The sequence below is a fragment of the Haliotis asinina genome, chromosome 3 (assembly GCF_037392515.1).
Source record: "Haliotis asinina isolate JCU_RB_2024 chromosome 3, JCU_Hal_asi_v2, whole genome shotgun sequence".
NCBI lineage: Eukaryota > Metazoa > Mollusca > Gastropoda > Lepetellida > Haliotidae > Haliotis > Haliotis asinina.
Window position 1 is genome coordinate 16,795,739 of NC_090282.1, and position 18,181 is coordinate 16,813,919.

The 18,181-nt window shown below is 39.5% G+C and overlaps 1 long non-coding RNA gene across 1 annotated transcript; it reads left to right on the top strand.

The window, feature by feature from the left end:
• The first annotated feature begins 254 nt into the window (after nt 1-254).
• On the top strand, nt 255-11,783 carry LOC137279264 (uncharacterized). Its single transcript, XR_010956680.1, has 2 exons — nt 255-432; nt 11,142-11,783. It is a non-coding gene; the product is annotated as an uncharacterized lncRNA (long non-coding RNA).
• The last annotated feature ends 6,398 nt before the right edge of the window (nt 11,784-18,181 follow it).

Below are 18,181 nucleotides of genomic sequence, written 5' to 3' on the forward strand. Positions count from 1 at the left end.
AATTGTTGACATTATTTATAGCAAATTAATGGATTCTTTGATGACAAATGGGCGGCTTCCAGCGTCACGCGGCCACGCAGCGTCGTGTTTGTTCTCCGTTGCTCCGATAATGAGCTTAAATGCAATGCCTTAACATGCAACCGATTTAAAATTCTGGAACCAAAGTTAACAAACCGGTTTGAGTTTACCTGTCCATGTCTATGGCCTTCGGTAATGAAGTCCTGTGTCTGCACATTAACCGGAATGGTTTATAGATTTTCCGTGTGTTTGGTTCGTCAGATTGATTGCGTTCGCCGCGTACCTGGTTCCATTTGACGAATTCCTTCGTGACGCTGACATCAGATGTGAGCAGACGACACTCGACTGACAACACAACCAGAACCGTTTTCATTTATCCAGGATTCCTGCAAAGGAGCATCATGTCTGAGAGAGGTAGGCTACATATTATCCTTCTGCTCACTCCTCTCATGGGACGGTTTGAAATAGGTCAGTGGAACTGTGAGTTGTATTTATTGGTCGATGTCAGTTGCTACATCGGCTCTCCAAGGCGTGCAGTAAGTTTATTCCAAAACATCAATAACCACTCTGAGAATGCGAACATCGTCATAGTAAGTGGAATTTTATCACATCAAAACTCATGTCTTGCATTCCGTGACCACGAATCAGAGAATTATTACTATAACGACAGCTCGTTTCTATGACCATCTCTCAGGACCAATGCCAAATCATAAAGATATCTTAGACTTGTACCATCATCTTGAAATTTTGGACTGGAACCATCATGCGACAGTGTGTATCAGTCCTGCACATCGATAATACATGATTGACAAGGCTTTGTATGTTAACTGAGATCACAATGAGAACGTACACAAAGAGATACATTTTCTGCCTCCTTCTCGGACAAAGCAACACGCAGTGTCAGCAGGATATCATGAGTGCTTAATTTGCTCAGTGTTGGTAACACATGTAGCAGTATGTCTTTGGTAAGCTTCCGACGACAGTGAAATGTTTTGATAGTATTAATGCCTTGTCTCATCCCGCCGTTACCAAGACAACGATTATCCTGCTTTTGATATAAACGTTAGAGTGAACATCGCGTCATCTGTATGCACGTACACCTGTGGCCGTCCTCGCTCACGTGGACATAGTCTCTGTTGTTCCTAACCACGCGTGAATATTTTCTGTTTTCCCATCCACATCTCTGTTGTAGTATGAACGTCTAGATGCTGTCGGTTGTCGACAGTCATCTATGAATGTTGACATGTTCTGTTTGACAGGAACGTCGACATCTGACCACACACGAAGGTTGGTCTCCGTAGTTCATTCTTGTTAAATCCCTCTCTGGAATCCTGTACTGCAGGGTCCCGTGGTAGTGATTCTGCACAACAAGCACGCCAGTGGTACTGATCGGGGATTAGGGAGGTATGTGTATCGGTTGATGAAAATATCTGCTTTAATTGTCACAAGCAAATCATAACTTTCAAGTGAGGATAGTGCAAGCATCTGTATGCATCAATGCATCCCCCCATATTATTCACAGTATAGGTAGGTGTAAAACTGAGGGAGTTAAGATTAGTAGCATTCTGTAAAAAAAGAAAAATAAATAAGGTATGAATCAACATATATTTGTCAGGAAAGAAATATAAATGAAATTTTATTTGCTATAATTTGGTGCTCATTGGGCCAATATTCTACTTATTTACTTTACTAATTTTAGAAAATTTATCAAATTTATTTGAAGTGATCGTCATCGTCTGACTGTAAACGTTCTGTACGTGCTTCCACTGATTGTGATTTCCTTGTTGTAGTTAGCGATGACAGCCATTACGCCACTTGCCTCATAACATCTAAAATGAGTGAAGTTGAACGTCTTGATCTCAGCTTTATTGTCATAGGCAGCGGAACAGAACATGCAGTTGAAAAATTAATGTAAAGCACGTTGATCATAACGTTGTATAACAAAAGTATCATGACACGGCATTTGAGAAAAACACACGACACAAGCTTGAAATATAGTTGTTATTAATGCCAAAACGCCTTCGTCAGTAGAAGTATCTTAAAACAGCATCTGAGGAAACACGAAAGCGCAAGTGCATTACACAAGTAATGCCAAGTTACATAGACCATCCTATTCACAGAGGGCCCACAACAAGAAAGTTCATACGGACAGGTCACTTGGATAACATCAAAAGAGAAAAACATAAAAATGCCCCACCTGCTCTGGCAGTTTCCAATATAGCCACAACATGCTCTGTCATTCCAAACGTTGCCGTGTTCCTGAACAGAGTTTGTAATTATGCAAAACCTGTCAGGTAACTTTTCATATCCGAAAAGCTCTTAAAGTGCATAATACTACAAAACATTACAAAAAGACAGTATCATGCCCAACGGTCCAACAAGGCACTAAAATGTATGAATTTACCCTGGAATATACTCTTCACAAAATGAAACGCATAGGTGATGGAGGAAGACTGGATTCGTGTCGCTGCGGCAAAACCAATACAAATGTGCTGTTTGTTTCCAAAACGTCAACTTTATGTGACTGTTAACAGATTCAGCGCCAAAGTGGGTCAATTGTAATTCTTTTTCTCCTGTTTTAGAAACGTTTGGACGTCACCTAGAAACCATGAGTGGCAAAAATCCACATTGGGAAAAGCGGAAAGGCACGCGCTATCGATCACAGTAAAGGCAAACGTTGTGATTAATTTTGTCATTTGTTATTGGCTGGAAAGTATTATGCCACGACTGGGTGCCGCCAATCTAAACATCTCTATAAACCGTCTTGAAGCTAGGGAGTCGCAGTCTGCAGGTGCCTGACATTTCAACGTTTGAGATAGTTTCCTGCAGGAAAGTTCCGACCCCGACCGCCCGAACCCGGCCACACCAGGGTTCTGAGACACGTATGTGCAAAACAACAGGATCAATACAATGGCACGTGAACTGTAATCGAGGCTTTCCACAAGCGTGGTCTGCATATTTACGGTTGTATATTTTGGCCTCTTCCAAAATTATTTCTAGCACAAGACGTTCATCTTTGTTTTCCCCTCATCCTTTTATCGCTCCCGTCTGCTCTTTTGGGATTTACCGCTGCTACAGCAGTAGGATGACTCGAGGTTTGTCAGACACACTGTGAGTTTTAGTTTATGTATGCAAAAATGTTATACGGAGCAAGCTCTTTGGCTCAGCCATGTCTCCCTTTTTGGTAAGACGCATTGTATGACCTTTGCAGAACCATACACGGACATGCCATGTAGCTGGTATCTGTCATACAACACAAAAACTGTGCAAGTATTTTCTCATAAATTAAATCACTGTAATCACGGGTCTGTGGTGCCTCAAAGTTACAGTTGCTTGGTATAGACCACAACTGTTTTCAGACCCTCCCTTTGGAATCCGTGGAAGGCCGTTGATAATGATCGTCGTCACAATTCGACTTGAGTTGCCCGTAAAACAGCTTTCATTTTTTAGGAGTTTATTCTCTTTGATAACTAATATTCATATGTATTTATATATTTACCCGGCGTTTCTTTCAGTCATTCAACCTTTTATTTTGCCTTCAGGTAAACAAAAACTTAGAGAAACGCTTTTCCCTCCGCTGTCTCCAATTTAGGTTGTTTTTGCCAAATTGACATTTGCTTTCGTGACACCAGATTCCTTCACAATTCTTTCATGAAAAGCCAAAGCTTGTTCCGGGACATTTTCTTTTAGGTTACTCGAAACTGGTTTTTCTATGGCGTTTTATTGCCATCGGTGAATGTTTGTTTGTGTTTTGAGGTTTGAGCGACGGCATACACACAACAATCAGGTTCATGTAATGAACATTCCGCAGAAACTAATAAACAAGTAACTTCATTATCATTTATAATTTCATGTTTAACAACAGAATCATTTAGTTGTTTACCGAAAGGTAAATCATATTATTTTAATATATGGAGTAGAGTTTAACAAAATACGAACGGAGCTTAAGCGACTTTCCATTTATGCGGCAATTTTCAAGCCATCCAGCCGGTTTTACTCCCAGACATGTAGACTGTCTTTTATATCTTTTGACCAGGATATTCTTCGTTGTGTTTTGCGATATTACCTGGAGCAAGTCCCATATCACGTATGCATGGTTTGATTACCGAGGGGAGGATGAAAAGGTTGTAGATTTGAAAGTTTTGACTTTCTTCTCTGACTGTAACCCAGTATTGAACCATCTTCAAGGGCTCAGCCCAAACCAGATGATGTACATTTGGTTCATGGAATGTACAAGTACCCAGTCGAGGCCCAAACCTAACTGATGTGCTGACAGTTCAGGGTATTAATTATTCCCCATCGTGGCCCAAATCTGAGTGATGTATTGACAGTTAAGAGTGTTAAAAATTCCCAATAGAGGCCCAAAACTGAGTGATGTACCGACAGTTAGAGAATTAAGAATTCCCAATCGAGGCCCAAACTAGACAAAACTAGTAAACTAGTAAATATTCCCTTATCCTAGCCCAAACTCAACCAGATAGCTTCAAGTATATTTACCTAAGAAAATGTACAAATCCTCAAAAATCCCCAAGCCGCAGAGGTGTACGTCACCAGTCCTTTGGTGTTTTATTATTGTCGTCATACCTATTATTTCTTGCCCAAACCGAGCACACCATCTCAGTCAGTAGCAACCCTTGAACTACCAGTAACGGCAAACACAAATTGCATTGTAAACTGACAACTGATAGTAGTAATCGCCAACTCCCAATAAAATCGATTATCAGAATATAATGACCGTGTTAAAATCGACCCACGTGCTTCCACAGCTGATGGGTGAATCAATGTTTATCTAATCCAAGGCTGTTTCAAACCTTCCACTTCTGCTGGAGCATCAGGGTTTCACAACCAAATACGATATGAGTAATTTCCCCATCTGACATATTGGCACCTCTGTTGGCGTCACACATGGTAACATTCAGCCTTCAATTGTTCTACTCAATAATACGAATATTGACTATTATAATGGAGCCGGGTGGCTACGTAACGTTATGAATCTCTGATGACGCCATCATTGTTCATTATGGCATTACATTCAAGTAAGGCCTGCGTGGAGCTTATGCTTGAATCAGTAAATTGGCCTTTGATATTTTGATTTTTCACTGCTTAAAACGAAACACAGTTAATACATATATTATGATTAGTCTTGTAAACCAATAGTTATAACTATGTATCACGCCACCCCGTGCCCCAGATGCACTTAAAAGTCATTGAATGACTTCATCTTTTATTCCACCATGGTTAGAAGTGTCTCAGTGCAGTCTCTGGGTAATGTGAGCCCAGACAAACCAGTGACTCTAACTGCAACCACCTCCACAGTGTCTCCATCAGTCGACAGGGAAATCGTTTTAAGTGTTATTACACAGAAAAACAAACGGCCTCGGCAGTGCTAGGAGCACAATAGACACTATGAGTAATTTTCAATCCGTAAGGTCACACTTTCAGTACAGGTATTTACGAGATCATCACTTAATTAGGATTCTTAAGAAGATCAAGAGTTCTAAACAACGCTTTATCTGTCCACCCAAGCTCGTCACTCCTGAACTGCGTTCCTGACGTTGATACTAGCTCGGTCTGAAGATTAGAGCCAGGGTGGATACTAATTTCGTGTCTTCACTGGAGCGATGGTAGAGCCTGGTGCTTAATTATAAAGCGTTCGCTTGTCACCCGCAAGACACGGGTTCGAATCTCAACATGGGTTTTATGCGTTAAGCCGAACTCTGGTGTCCATCGCCGTGATATTGCTTGAATATTACCAAAAGCCGTGTATACCTAGAGTCACTCACGTATATCTTTACTAACGGCATTCATCGTGTAATAACTCACACACATCTCCCTTCCGCTTCAAATGGTGATCGCATAACAACAATCCAATACTTTATCATTACACATCAAGGGTCTGTCCCTTAGCAGTGTTCTACTTTCCGACTATCATAAAAGAGCAGAACAGAGTCTATTTCAGAGACTTGTGTTCTACGAGCCCACCATCTTCAGTATAAATAACAGACAGATAATACGTACCGATCATTTACGATACATACATTCTGTGAGACTCTACTAACGCCGTAATTTTTACACACAAATTAACCTTCAAATTACAGAAACGCCATGTTTATTACAAACAAAATCCCTCAATCAGTCATTCTATGAATATGTATCAGATGAGTATATATAATATGATGATCTTAAACGTCTTATATAAAATGCGAGACACGGCGGAAGATAGACAAGATATGTTTCATAGAAGAGACATATTTTGAGTAGTGTAAAATCTCCCCACACAAAAATAGCCTGGTTTGGGGATAGTTTTTTCATCAGTAATACATTGTCTCCTGTACTAATCAGTAATCGATACGTAAATGAATGGGCCAGCCATCGCATCTGTCTCATGGTGGATATGTCACCACAGAATATGTACGCATTCAGTACACAAAAGTCAAAGCACTAATGTGCTATCGACCGAGGTATGAAACGTTGAAACAAGACCATTATTGATTAAACTAACTCTCTCTCTCCCTCTCTCTCTCTCTCTCTCTCTCTCTCTCTCTCTCTCTCTCTCTCTCTCTCTCTCTCTCTCTCTCTCTCTCTCTCTCTCTCTCTCTCTCTCTCTCTCTCTCTCTCTCTCGCTCTCTCGTCGTTTAGTAGTAGCAATTGCTTATCTTTATCGTAATTGATTTTAGCTCACAACGTCCTTCCAGACGCGGTTGTCATGACGACTAGTAATCATGTCGTTCTTTTATCTATCTAACAAATTCAGAAATGATCGGTTGATTGCCTCACCTTTAGACGTCCAAACTTATAAACTTATGGGATGAACTGTGGTGGCATTCTTACATTCAAACGTATAGCTAATCTTAAGATGTATGAAACTTGTGGTCTCCATGCAGCAGCACTGTGCAGGTGAACATTTCCAATACCGTTACGTTACATCTGAACACAACACCTAATCACAATTCAATTTCCCATCACGAAGGGTTGTGCACACTGAGGCCAAAACGTGTGCCCCTGTGGCTTAAGGCACAATCAATCATGAAACTGGGCTGAACATACGTTGGAGACACCGCCGAGACAATGTGCCATTTTACTGACACATAAGGAATTGTGGGTACGATAGAGAGGGGAACGTCTATATCTCGACGTTGGGAAAATGTCTGGCAAATCAAAAACTGATATGACTCAATGTCGGACAATTACCGCCCTGATCAACTCACCCAACGGAAATATTACAGGGTGTAGTACAGTGTGAGGGAATAAGGTTGTGCTGTTGTTAGTAGGGTTTTAATGACTCACTTCAAGTAACATTGCAGAATTAAGTTTGTCATTCGGTCCCTCTTGGATAATGGTATGCCCTCAGATAATGACATATAAAATATTTCAGTTGTTACGATTAAGAATTTGCCGTGACAAACGATGTAGGAAACCCTCTGTGAATCCAGCAAAACTGAACAAAGACAAGTCTAAAACATTCAATTATTGTATTAATAATAAGCAAAGAGAGCAAGGTATAGAAAGTCACAAGTCAATACTGATTTCAAATATAATACAAGTGAGACAAAATCTAAGGCAATGGGTCACAAAATATAATATAGCAAACTCACCAAAGTCTTAGTGCGAGAGAGAAACAGTCATGCAGAATGTAACACGACGAGCGGTCTGACGTACAGCAGTTCCAGGCGTTGACCCATGCAGAAAGACTACTCCAGCTCCGGTAATGTGTCCCCGTCTCAACACGGCAACTAGCCTTTATATATATATATATATATATATATATATATATATATATATATATATATATATATATATATATATATATATATATATATATATATATATATATGTATATATACACACACACACACACATATATATATATATATACACATACATACATATATATATATATATATACATATATATGTATGTATGTATGTATGTATGTATGTATGTATATATATATATATATATATAGCCTGCTACCAAAATCTTAAAAATGTTGACCATCTATTATACGAAATGTGACCCATCATAGTTATTATTCAAAACACTAAACGTTGTGACCCAATAATAATTATTACTTAATTAATAACAAAAATGCAGAAAATACTCGTAACACAATATAAAATTAGATGACTGCATAATCAACATTCACAGATTGTGATTGCTTGATTTACACTTAGACGGGGACTGTTTTTCAATACACTCATTTTAATCTTTCAAAAAAATTGTGTCCAGATATCCTGTCCCTGAACGAAACGCATAGGGTATTTGTATTATTTAAAGATCTCTTAATTACCGATTTCACAGGAAAATGTTGATTTTCATGAGATATTTTACAAGGTTACGAGGATTAGAAAGGCATCGCCACAACGCAACAGAAATCGCCTTCCAGTTGAAACTGTGCAGCAAAGAGCATTCATTGTATTTCACTGCAATAAAAAAATCCAGATTATTTTCACAAACTGGCATTCGTTTTGAAGGAGTGTCAAGGTCAAGTCACTATGACAAGGCTAGACCCTGCGACACGGAACAGCGTCATTGAAAAAATGCATGTCGGAGATTACCACTCTTCTGATGCCAGGTGTCTGAATGATAGTACTAGTCTGAGCAAGATATCATGGCTTGCAGCTCGTTGCAACCAAACAGATATAACAAATGACCGTCCCTGTGCAGGCAGACCTCGAGTTACCACTGCAACCCAAGATAGGTACATCCGGGTACTAAAGTTGTTTGATCGTACTGCCACGGATGAGAGCACAGCAGCCAGGGTGCCTGGACTTCAGAGGATACCCGGTCAAACTGCACGGGAACAGGTTGAAAGAGATTGGTCCCAGAGCCAAGAAACCCGACGTTGTTCAGTTGTCTAGCAAATACAAATACTTTGTACAAATACAAGGTAGACAATTAGTAAAAGCTAATAGTTTATTATAAGTCCACAACAATGTGAAAATGAATGTGGGTGTAAAAGGGTTTCTTCTTTCCTTAGAAAATGTCAGATTGTCTACCAATAACAATAACAATATTCACAAAAACGCTATTTTCTGCGACTGTTTACTCACTGTTGACAGTAGATGCAGCATGCTTCATGTGCATTACCCGGTAGCGATCGTACGGAAAATAGCATTCGGAATCGTTCGGGTATAAACCTTTCGGAGGTAAAGTTCAAAAGGTATGTGCGAATGTCCACTTTCCGCCATTTGGTAAGCTGTGTTCTGATTGGTCAATCTCAAAGGTTACCTGACGCGTTTTTTTAGACCCATTGTTTCTCGCGTTTGATTGGACGGTCATAGGTTGCTCAAGGGTTACCTGACGCGATCTCCTACCAGGTTTTGTTAGACTCAGTAGTCGGGTGTAAGGAAAAGTACTGAGACTGCATATATGAGTAAGTGAAAACATGAGAATAACTTACGTCCGTACGATTACGTCATCTGAAAGGGGATGGTTTGTGTCTCCAAAACAAACTCTGTCAGTAAACATGAAGGGTGGAATCACATTAATAAGCGATTATAATTTCAAATTGTTTTTCTGTGCACTCTGATATCTATGTTTGGTTCTAAGTTTCAAAACCATTCTCTACATTTCTGAGTATTTTGGGCTTGACTGTTGTGTGAACGGGTAACAGGCAGAGGATTGACCCATGTTATCATATTCCAGTTTCGTAGATGGATGCTTATGCTGTTGATCACTGGATTGCCTGGTCCCGACTCGATTATTTACCGACCGCCGCCATAAAGCTGGAATATTGCTGGTGCGGCTTAAAAGTTAACCCGCTCACTCTCTCACACATTATATATACTTGTACACCCCGACGTGAATGTATATGTGTCTAACATGACTGTATACGCGTGTGTAACATGACTGTGTATGTGTCTGACGTGTTTATATGTGTATCTAACATGAATGTGAGTGTGTGTCTAACATGACTGTATACGTGTCTAACACGAATATGTACGTGTGTCTGACATAAATGTATGTTTGTGCCTGACATGAATGTATGTATGTCTGACATGCATGTACAGATATATGTGTGTGTTTCTAACATGAATGCGTATAGAAAGAGAAGCACGTCCACAAATGCCGACAAAGTTTTTGATTCATTAACCTGTGCTGTGCTGTCTCCATCCTTTCTCGCACACCTGGCTGTCCCTTTCTCTGCACCCCTCCCTTGTCACAAACAGTAAACTGTGTCAATATGTTGATGACAGTTTGTTTAACAACTTTTATATTTTTAGGACAAACATACAGCAAAAACCTCACTGAGTTGGTATGATATGTTAATAATGATCAGCTTTTCATTGAGCATTTTATGTTTATTAGTTTTCGAGTTCATCGGTCCGCTTTGGAACCAAACGGACTATTTCATGAATTTATGTGTACCTATCATGATGTCTAGGTGTGCCTAACATGATTGTACATATGTGCCTAACATGATTGTACATATGTGCCTAACATGATTGTACCTATGTGCCTAACATGATTGTACATATGTGCCTAACATGATTGTACCTATGTGCCTAACATGATTGTACATATGTGCCTAACATGATTGTACCTATGTGCCTAACATGATTGTACATATGTGCCTAACATGATTGTACCTATGTGCCTAACATGATTGTACATATGTGCCTAACATGATTGTACATATGTGCCTAACATGATTGTACATATGTGCCTAACATGATTGTACATATGTGCCTAACATGATTGTACATATGTGCCTAACATGATTGTACATATGTGCCTAACATGATTGTACATGTGTGCCTAACATGATTGTACATATGTGCCTAACATGATTGTACATATGTGCCTAACATGATTGTACCTAAATGAATGTATGTGAGTCTCTAATATGAATGTATATGTTTGCCTGACATGAATATATGTATGCCCGAGATAAATATTTGTGGACCTGGCATGCATATATGTTTGCCTGACATGAATATATGTATGCCACACATAAATGTTTGTGGACCTGACATGAATATATGTATGCGTAACATGAATGCATGTGTGCTTAACACAGATGTATGTGTGCCTGACATGGATGTATGTTTGACTGACATAAATGTATGATTGCCTCGTATGACTTTATATGTGCTTAATGAACTCAATGTCTGCTTCAGTGGACGGCAATCTAAAACAAGGACATGGGTGAAGATTACTTAGTAGCGGCGGACTTGACGCTGTACGCAAACCCCCTGAGGGTCCTCCAAAGCACCACCAAGAAGCCTTCCCAAACGAGTGGCGAAAAGAAAGAGCAGGAAGCGGCCAGTTCCAAGGCTGCAGACAAGGGTGGGGACATCATAGCGGCAGATCTGACAAAATACGGAAGTCCACTCGATGACAGGAAGAAATGAATTCATCAGGTCAAATGACAAAATCGGTTCTGAATGCTGAAACATACGCATCTGATGAATTTGATTAATTGTAAAATGTGAATGGGTTGCCTCAGTGTATTTTTAATTTAAAAACGCTTGTAGGAATGTATTTTAACACACACCGTTGATTACCAAATTATATCAATGACACAAATATAATGCTATTTGACAATGGAACATTCAAAGTCTAGTCCATGATACTTTGACAAATGTTAATAGGATGCGTTAGAATAGACACAAGCTTAATCAAGCTAGTTTATTGTGTTTTGGTTACACATATTTTCACACTGGCGTATGCGTGTTATGTTAGACTAAAGTATAACAGGCGACAGTGTGGATTTTGTCATATATTTTGGTTTCTTGCTAATAAAGTCTCATTTCACAGTGGATCACGTGTTCATGGTTTGATTTCTCGGGAGATATTGACGAGGTGACCTCAGACCAGAAACCGCAGTCTCTTAAGTAGGACCCTCACTCTCCATTCCGAGGATCGTTCTTCAGCAGGGGTCATGAGATTGGGACTTGCCAGACAAATTACTAGGACTCGATCGTCACGCTCATTGGACGACCCTTGTGGCCACGTCGACTCATAATTGAGTGTTGGTTCTCAAGCTCAGAACACACCTGCCTTATGCAGACAAATGAGTTGACAGCATGTATTTTCTGAAACTCCGTGTCTTGTCATGTCAAAAAAAGATACTGTTGACTTTGCTGCGTTCACAGCACAAGGATATGCGACCTTATCTTTTCACATATTGACGAGATTTACATGTTCATTCTAGTATGTTAGTGTTCCCGTTTGGAATTTCAATTACAGATGACATTCTTAATTAATATTCATGTGTATATAATACTGAACATGACGTCAAATCCCATTTCATCTCGTCTATTCGTGTGTGTGGTAAATGTGACCATCAGTTCTGCTGTTTGAACTAACTGCTTACACTGGGATCAGTATAATTTCAGTTTCACTGTAACTCCGGTTTTGCTACGTTCGTGGTTACTTGATGTGCTTCCAAGTGGTAATTTCCAAACAACTCAACGCAGCGACGTAGTCCTGGAGGTGTCGACTCTATACTTACGCAGTACTATCAATATGGTTGATGACTGAACACACAGACTGAAGTATACAGGCAGTATAGATTGTTAAGGCTCATTGTTTACTGGCATTTTGCTCAAGGTCAGGCCATTCATTTATTGAACAGATAATGACAGGCGTCGCTATTCCCACGGGTAAAACAGTCGTGGATTGGTAAGGTATTGGTAACTGCTCTGTGTGTGTGCGTGCAGATGCCTGCGTGAGTTCACCTTCATCTTTACATTGTTACCTTTGCACATTAATCCATTAATCCTATCTAACTGGCTTCATGTTATCATGTTATCTTTGTACATTAACATTAACACACACACACCCGCGGCGCCGCCTTCCCCCCCCCCCCCCCCCCCCCCCCCCCGGTTGTCGGTTTTGTCATTACAAAATAGTGTTATCTCTGTGCATTAACCCTGTCTAATTGGCTTTGTTATTATTTTAACGTAATTATACTCTTCAAAGTCTTCAAAAATGTAGGGGAACTTGTAGTCTGGTAGAAAGGAAACCCACTGAGGAACGTTACAATGACATTCATCATGTGTATGCAGCATCATTGCACGGTATCACCACACACAAACACAATGCATGGGAAGCACGTGCACAACGTGGGAACCTCCCACACGTGCATGGAGTGTCATTATGAGTCGTCACGTTTTTCAGACAGGTTGATAGATCACTGTAGACCAATTTTTCGATAATTTTCTTTCTTCTGTGCATGGTCAGAGTTTTCAGGGTCAAATCACACACTACTGACTGAAAATTGTAAACCTGATATTTTCATGCCACACTCCAGTCACTTAACAAGGGGGATAATTGAACGAACAGCTTTGCTTTGAATGAAATCCATGTGGTGATGCATTCTCAAAACATCCACTATTATTGTATCAACATTGATTCAATCCCATATCCCATATATCTCCCCATTTCGACGATCGTACATTGAAAGTACTTTTGGGGAGAGTATATAACGCCGGTGGTAGATTGGACAGGGGCATTGCCAATAACAATGGTGATAAGTGCCACAATCTTATTATCTTTCAGTGATACAAAATGCTAGGTTCTGGAAAACCCTTCGAACAAACGAATGCGTGTATGGTTCGGACAAAACTACAACCCCGGTAAATATGGGATTCCATCCCACGATGAGCAAATTAATGGGCTGTGTGACACAGCTCACTGTACGGCATTGTGACGTTTCAGTCATGATGGGTTTTATATATATATATTTCTGAAAGGTTTTGGGTCCCTGTCAGTGTAATGGTTCACCAGATTGTCAGGTAGGTTCAACGTTTGTTTGTCCACAAAAGAGAATGATGAACTACACATTAACCCAAACTCAGAAACAGTCTACTTTAGTCCGTCAACGCATCTTTTGGTGCCCGGTTTTTCAAAATTTACACAAAGCTTCTGAATAATTTAAAACATAAATCTGTTCATATGGCAATTGTATCCAGTGAGCATAGAAATTTTAAAACAAATATTACGAAAATTGAAATAGATTTGTGATGATTATCCTAGAGGTTTACTTGAAAGCGTAACAATGTAAACAAGGGGCGGGAGTTGTCAACCATGTTACTGGCTGTCCACATCAAGTAATCGATCGATCGACCGGCCCACCCACAATCAATCGAGCAAGCAAGCAAGCAAGTAAGCAAGCAAGCAAGCAAGCAAGATCAAACCCAAATCTGGAAAGAAGCGACGATTGTGCCAGTTCATAAGAAGGGTAGTACTCATGAATGTAGTAATTACTGGCCAGTTGCTTTAACAAAGTTGTTTGTCTAAAGTCTTTGAAAAATTAGTCTTCAAATACGTATTCAATTTCCCTAATGACAATAATGTACTTTAGAACCTGAAATCCGGTTTTATGCCCGGTAACTCAACTTCTACTGAGTTAACATTTCTCTACAACTGTGTCTGAAAATCATTAGATGAAGGCAAAGAAACTAGAGTTGTATTCTGTGATATAAGCAAAGCTTTCGATAAAGTGTGGCATAAAGGTATAATCCATAAACTTGAGCGCTACGGTATTAAAGGTAGTCTATTAAACTGTTTTAGAAGCTATCTAAATGAAAGAACACAGAAAGTTATAAACTCATCTCAGCCGTCTGTATTAGCGGGGGTTCCACAGGGGTCAGTGCTTGGACCCTTGTAATTCATGATCTATATAAATGGTATTACAGATGGTATAGATAGTAATATACGTTTGTTTGCTGATGACACCTCACTATATATCGTTGTCGAGGATCCAGAAGTTGCAAATCGTCACCTAAACAGAGACCTGGCAAAAATTTCGTCGTGGGCCAAAAAAAGTTTCATTTAATTCATCAAAAACAAAATTCATACTTTTTGCTCGGAAAAAAATTCGAATTCTAAACTACAACTCTTTATGGATAATACCGTTACCTGCAAAGTCGAATATCATAAATATTTAGGGGCTACTCTGCAGAGCGACATTCATTCATTCAATCTTTCATTCATTCATTCATTCATTCATTCACTCACTCATCCCGATAGTGCAGAAAAAAGCAAGCCCAGTGATAAATTGCTTACGCAAATATAAATACCCGCCTTAATCGTAAACCACTGAAATTATGTATGAACAGTACATTTTACCCTCGTTTGGCTATTGCGGTCACGTGTGGGACAAGTGTACCAAGGAGCAATCTGATCTATTAGGAAAATTAAACCTGGGTGCTAAACGAACAAAATGTGGAGCTGTACGTGGAACTAGTCAAAACAAATTATATCATGAAACAAATATCAAGCCTTTAAGGATGAGACGAAATAATAATAAATTAATTTTGTTTTACAAAATGGTAAATAAATTAACATCCGACTGTCTAATCATTTTTTCCCCCTCGTATATCGGATTTACACCAGTATGACCTAAGAAATCGTAATAACATCCAAGACATTAACTGTAGAACAAGTAATTACGAAACCTCTTCTTACCCGATACTATTAAACTATGGAACAACTTACCTCAACATCCTACTCATTCAGAGTCATTGTCAAGTTACAAAAGGCAGTTGAGGACCTCAAGTCCACCATGCATGTGTTTCAGTCTCAACTATGGTAGCCGTTTTGATCCTCAAATCGTTCATTCCCGCTTGCGACTCGGTTGCAGTGATTTCAGTGCTCAGAAATATGATAGATACATTCCAGAATGGCCGTTATGTTCATTTGGTCTAGCAAATAACCATTTTTTTCTTTACTTGCCCATTATATACTGTAACACGTAATGCTATGTAGTTGTACCAAAAAGCATGTACATCAAACCTAGTATTATTCGGAAATGTCCATGCAACTGAATCTGCAAACATGCAGATTCTTGAATCTGTTCATTTATATATCGCAAAATCAGGCAGATTTGACGATCTTTCTTCAGGTTAACGATTGTTTACTTTCAACATTTGACGTGAACATACGTTTATTTTTCCTAAGATCCACGTACTGCCTGTAACAGCTTTCACGTAACTATATACGGTTATCTTTTGTTCCTGCAAGGGAGAGGTGTTCTCATAAGGTTTCAGCTTGTTCACCGATCCCTGTTCAATTTCACCTGAATACAATTATGCTTAAACCACAATATCATAGAAAGGAACAATATAGTCTCATCACAATATGTTATATCACATCACATGTATCACATCATACAACATCACATTACACATATCATATATCGTATCGTGTCATATATCATATATCACCACATCATACCATATCACATCAAATAACAAAACACTTTCTATACGTTACTGTGTGTATTTCGTGGAGACAATGCCTGGTGGATAAAGGTTGACAACTTACGGATAAGGACATTGTCATCAGTACTCATTAGCAAAGAAAATTTAACCCTATCAGGTTATCCATAACAATATGTTCGGACATTTTTTTTCTTAACTCACAATAGAATGGGCAAATTAAGAGCACGTGATATTCATCTTCTACACAATCAAGATAATAAAATGTACAAGTTCTATTTTCTCTCTCTACTTCATGATATCTCCCTGTTTCGACTGCCAAGTCATGTGAGGAACACCTAAACCGAGCCAGTGCCTTTAGAAATTTCTTAAGTTGTAGTGAAAACAGATATTTCTCTCTCTGTGCATATGGGATTTAAACATTCTATAATAGAAACTGAGTAAGGTTAGCCCCAATGGTATTCCTTACACTCCTACACTGGGTCTAACAAAACCAGGTAGTAGGTCGCGTCAGGTAACTTTTCAGCGACCTATGACCGTCCAATCAAATGCGAGACGGCTAAACGGATTTAACCAATCAGACAAAGGTTACTGTTTGGGGTTTGGTAGGACTCACAGTGATCTCTCAACAAACGAACATTCGCATATAGCACTGATATCTTGCCTGCAATATATACGCGTTTGGTTTCTGTTGACATGGTTACCATTACCTGTTATTTCCGCAAGCTGACATCCTTGGATATTGCCATAAACGCTATTTTCAGCAATTGCTTATTTACTGTTGTGGCGTGCACCATATGCATCACCCGGAAGCGATCGTAAAGAAAATATCATTCGGAATCGTTCGGGTACAAACCTTTGCGCGGGTAAACATTCAAATGGTATGTGCGAGTGTCCACTTTCGCGGTTTGGTAAGCTGTGCTCTTACTGGTCAATCTCAAAGGTTACCTGACGCGTTTTTTGGACCCAGCGTAGGAGTGTAACGAACAACACTAGTTTTCGTTGGGAGTTTTGAGTTCGAGTTGAGGGTCACATTTCCTAATCAAGGTAATACAATTTTTAGAGGCAGGCCTTTTAAATAGTGCGCCAGGGTTACCTGACCTTGGCAATCGAATGTGCGCTTCCTGCTTGAAAAAGTTTTTAGTGAATGGCGACAGCCACATTTTGCTCGAATGATCTCGACTGTGTGTTGCATATTATAAAAGCGACACGGAAGATCACACACACACGGTCTTACCGGAATCGTGGGCATTTGCCTCTTCGTCTGTCTGGCTACAGCGATTTGATGTGTAAAATTCCACTGTAACAAAATCAGGGGCATGTATGTATGTATGTATGTGTGTCTGTCTGTCTGTCTGTCTGTATGTATGTATGTATGTATGTATTTGCAACAAGTTTTATTGTGTAGCCAGCGAAGTGGTGTTTGAACTTGAGAAGTTTCTTAAGCCCCCTGACTCTGAGACTTTCAGACAGTTGCGCAAATCAGATTAATTGCAAATTTCTTCACATCTCAACCTTGATGCCAAACCTGCGCTGAGGAACTTTCAGATTTTGAAAATTGTTTTGTTACAAAATATAATAAGTATATTTATATATTATGATAACTAAGCTTGTTCGATCAAGATTCTGTCACAGACATTCCTTAAATTAAAAGGTCTCAGTGTTTACAGAATCATACAATACAGTGACTAAATATCACAAGTGACCAAATATCACAGGAAACAAAATAAAAATCGCCCCTTTTGTTGCAGAGGATTGTCTCGCGTCATTGGGACCGTGTACTGGGACCCAGAACTGAGACCCTGTAACAAAAGGTGCCGGGTAAGTGAGAATGGACCGTTTCAAATGACACCGCGTATATTACCAACGCTACATTACAGTGCAATGCCGGTGTCATCACGATCGAAATGGTTTGGAGCCAATCTCACGATGAACATTACCGCACTCCAATACACAGTCCTTTGTCGTGATCATTAATCGCCTTGAATTAG